General features: G+C 45.7%; 1 long non-coding RNA gene across 1 annotated transcript; it reads left to right on the top strand.

Moving 5' to 3' along the window:
• Positions 1-770: 770 nt before the first annotated feature.
• LOC149979009 (uncharacterized) lies at positions 771-3,991 on the top strand. The gene is made up of 3 exons (XR_016486102.1): positions 771-1,006; positions 2,403-2,610; positions 3,057-3,991. It is a non-coding gene; the product is annotated as an uncharacterized LOC149979009 (long non-coding RNA).
• The last annotated feature ends 279 nt before the right edge of the window (positions 3,992-4,270 follow it).

The raw sequence follows: 4,270 nt of genomic DNA, 5'->3' as shown, positions 1-4,270 counted from the left end.
ACTCTCCTTTAGCAGCTCTGCCCTGTTCTAGACTCTCCTTTAGCAGCTCTGCCCTGTTCTAGACTCTCCTTTAGCAGCTCTGCCCTGTTCTAGACTGTCCTTTAGCAGCTCTGCCCTGTTCTAGACTGTCCTTTAGCAGCTCTGCCCTGTTCTAGACTGTCCTTTAGCAGCTCTGCCCTGTTCTAGACTCTCCTTTAGCAGCTCTGCCCTGTTCTAGACTGTCCTTTAGCAGCTCTGTCCTGTTCTAGACTGTCCTTTAGCAGCTCTGTCCTGTTCTAGACTGTCCTTTAGCAGCTCTGTCCTGTTCTAGACTGTCCTTTAGCAGCTCTGCCCTGTTCTAGACTGTCCTTTAGCAGCTCTGTCCTGTTCTAGACTCTCCTTTAGCAGCTCTGCCCTGTTCTAGACTCTCCTTTAGCAGCTCTGTCCTGTTCTAGACTGTCCTTTAGCAGCATGCCTTCCAGTTTTTCCACCAGGTGTTCATCAGTGCCACCAGTCCCTCAACCTCAGTGACAGCAGCTTATAAACCACTCACTCACCTTGGTGTGAAATATTTGCTGCTGTGAATCACCGGTGGCCATTTTACATGAAGGAGGATGGGCTCGTAGTAAAGGCTGTAATGGTACAAATGGAACAGTATTAAACATGTGGTCTGATTCCAGCCATAATTATGAACTATCCTTCCCTCACCAGCCTCCACTGAATTAAACTGGTATGTGTTATTGGGCGGTGCGTTTGGCTGGGACAAAGAAGAAAAACCTGAATACACACCCATCCTGTCTGGCATCTACCTCTGAGAGGTGTTACCTCAGTTTCACTGTGTCAAGAGACACTTCAGGAAGGATGATTATCCACACACACCAAGAGCTGCTCTGCGAATAAGACAATACTAGAAAACAATCACTTTTAGTTTACTTTAAGAGAAAGTTAGAAGTGTTTTATTTATTTTTTATATAAAGGATATTTTTTGATATAGGAGTGGGAGTCAAACCTGTTGAAGCGGTGAAAGGTAACGTTGAAAAAAACAATACTATACAATTCTCTTGTTTTTGTTTTTGCTTTAATGACCAATTTCACTGTGCCTCAGCCTTGTACAGTTCTTCACTGTTGTCTTCAACACAGACTCATTGTTCTTAACAGAGTATTTTTCATTACATGAAGTCCTCATTGTTTTTGACTATTTAACTCTTTTACTGAAGGGCACCTTCCCTCTACAAATATCTGTTGTATCCTTAGCAACGCTCCCTTCTTCTTCTACCAAGTTATCTCCCCACCTACGTTCAAGGCAACAAAATATGTGGTAAAATGTACTTCATTAACAGCTGTGGTTTTAAACAGCACAGGCAGTCAATCGGGATGTTTAAACAGCACAGGCAGCCAATCGGGATGTTTAAACAGCACAGGCAGCCAATCGGGATGTTTACCCCATTTATTTAAATTAGAAAGTTCTCTGGTGGCTTCAGTTCCTAATTCCAAAAACGGTGCCCTAGTTTTAGATATAAACAGGTATTTGATGAAAGGATGACTGTGTAGCTAGATCTAGCAGCAAATCAGAACTGGTAATCATATTACAATTAACTTATATCTACCATGGTAAATGACTCCATCATACTGTGCCTAATAAGGGTTAGTATAGGGTTCAATTCCACGGAGGGGAACTCTGTTGATTGTGGTGCTGAGTATGTGGGTGTGTCTCTGGTGTGGTTTAGTCCATGTCTTCAGGTAGAGGGTTCCTCTGATGTCACTAGATGTGGTTTAGTCCATGTCTTCAGGTAGAGGGTTCCTCTGTGATGTCACTAGATGTGGTTTAGTCCATGTCTTCAGGTAGAGGGTTCCTCTGATGTCACTAGATGTGGTTTAGTCCATGTCTTCAGGTAGAGGGTTCCTCTGTGATGTCACTAGATGTGGTTTAGTCCATGTCTTCAGGTAGAGGGTTCCTCTGATGTCACTAGATGTGGTTTAGTCCATGTCTTCAGGTAGAGGGTTCCTCTGTGATGTCACTAGATGTGGTTTAGTCCATGTCTTCAGGTAGAGGGTTCCTCTGTGATGTCACTAGATGGGGTTTAGTCCATGTCTTCAGGTAGAGGGTTCCTCTGTGATGTCACTAGATGTGGTTTAGTCCATGTCTTCAGGTAGAGGGTTCCTCTGATGTCACTAGATGTGGTTTAGTCCATGTCTTCAGGTAGAGGGTTCCTCTGTGATGTCACTAGATGTGGTTTAGTCCATGTCTTCAGGTAGAGGGTTCCTCTGATGTCACTAGATGTGGTTTAGTCCATGTCTTCAGGTAGAGGGTGTCCCCCCCCTTCGCTCTCTCGGCAGTGACCAGACAGCTGAAAACATTGGCAAATCACTATATTGATTTTATATTAATACATTTATGGAAACTTTTCCCTCCTCTCTTTCAGCACTCACCCGACAGCCAGCCAGACATGGGCTGCTGCTTCAGCGGGTCTGAGGGGGAAGGAGAGGGGGACACGAAGCACAGGGGGGACAGCGGCTGTAAGACGTGCTGTCTGAAGACCAGGAACTGCGTGATGAGTGGAGAGTGTGGGCGGGCTCTTCAGATTGCCAACGTCTGTGCCATGTGTGGAATGTGCATCCGCATGTTTGTCTGTAAGTATTTCAGAGATGACAACCTCAGGGGAAATAAGGATGTCAAAACACCAGCTGTGTCCCAGTGCCCTTACTAGGATCCTACCTGGCTATGTGTTCTGAACACCAGCTGTGTCCCAGTGTCCACACTAGGATCCTACCTGGCCATGCGTTCTAAAGGGTATGCTAATGTGAACATTGGAACATAGCGGCTGTTTTATACTGTATGTTAATGCATCATCTAAGACAAAATTAGTAATTTCATGTTATGATATTACAGAGCAAGTTGGCACTAACCAGACAGGTATACAATGTTTCACGGCATACTATAACGCATTAATCAACATGAATGAATAAAGACTAAATGTGTAATGTACATTATGTAATCAACATTCCTAACACAGTGAAGAAGTAATCCGTGTATCAGGAACAGGAGTAATTTGTCCTCCATACCTCCTCTCTCACAGAGTTGTGACTCCCTGAGGTCAGACCTGCTCTCATTCCCATGGCAGCTGTACAGAGAGCTGTGAACAATAGGACCGGTATGCCACTCTCCCATGGGTGGATCACCTGGGATCCAGCCATCTAACAAGACACACACCCTGGACCCGCCCTGTGCCTTACAGCCAATAGAATCAGCACCCTGGAGCCAAGCAGGAAGGCATGTGACGCGTATCCTGTATTTCACGTCCTTGTGGCAATAATACTTGTTTTCCTTTTCTGTTGTAAAACATCTTGAAACGGTGTGCCCTAATGAACATGACCCTGTCCTGCTGCTGTATATGCAGAGCTCCAGCTGGGGAGGGAACAGGCAGTAGGCTAGGCCCAGCAGGCAGTATGTATGCACAAACACGAACACATTGTTCATGCCACCAAGTGGCCTTTTGAAAACTGGAAGATCACGCAGGGAGTAGGTGGAAACGTATTCATACCAGCGAAGAGACTGTACCACCGGGAACACTCTGCTGTGAGGGGAAATGATGTTTGTTGTGGAGAGACTGTACCACCGGGAACACTCTGCTGTGAGGGGAAATGATGTTTGTTGTGGAGAGACGAGGGGGACCGATACGGAGGGGGGCAGAGAGAGAGAGATGAGAGCGGAGCTAGAGACAACGTTCTTTTTTCATGCCAAATTGTCAATATAACGGTGCTTACAGGATGACACCAGAATGTACCAGGTATGAAACCGGATCATCCTTATCATAACACAGTGGCTTGGATGGGAAAAGGGCTCATCGGCTGTGTCCCATGTTCATAGTGCACTACTTCATCCTTATCCTAACACAGTGGCTTGGATGGGAAAAGGGCTCATAGGCTGTGTCCCATGTTCATAGTGCACTACTTCATCCTTATCCTAACACAGTGGCTTGGATGGGAAAAGGGCTCATAGGCTGTGTTCCATGTTCATAGTGCACTACTTCATCCTTATCCTAACACAGTGGCTTGGATGGGAAAAGGGCTCATAGGCTGTGTTCCAGATGGCACCCTATTCCCTCCATAGTGCACTACTGCTGACCAGGGGGAATAGTGTCCATAGATAATAGGGTGCCAGGCAGGTTGTGAGGATACAGGCTATACAGCCTCTCTCTCCTGTATATACAGAATGTCTCTCTCTCCTGTATGTCTCCTGTATATACAGTATGTCTCTCTCTCTCTCTCTCTCCTGTATATACAGTATGTC

This window comes from Oncorhynchus mykiss, chromosome 13 (genome assembly GCF_057628025.1).
Source record: "Oncorhynchus mykiss isolate SJ-2025 chromosome 13, ASM5762802v1, whole genome shotgun sequence".
Classification (NCBI taxonomy): Eukaryota; Metazoa; Chordata; class Actinopteri; order Salmoniformes; family Salmonidae; genus Oncorhynchus; species Oncorhynchus mykiss.
The sequence above is the reverse complement of the archived record's forward strand: the minus strand, read 5'-3'. Positions and strand labels throughout refer to the sequence as shown.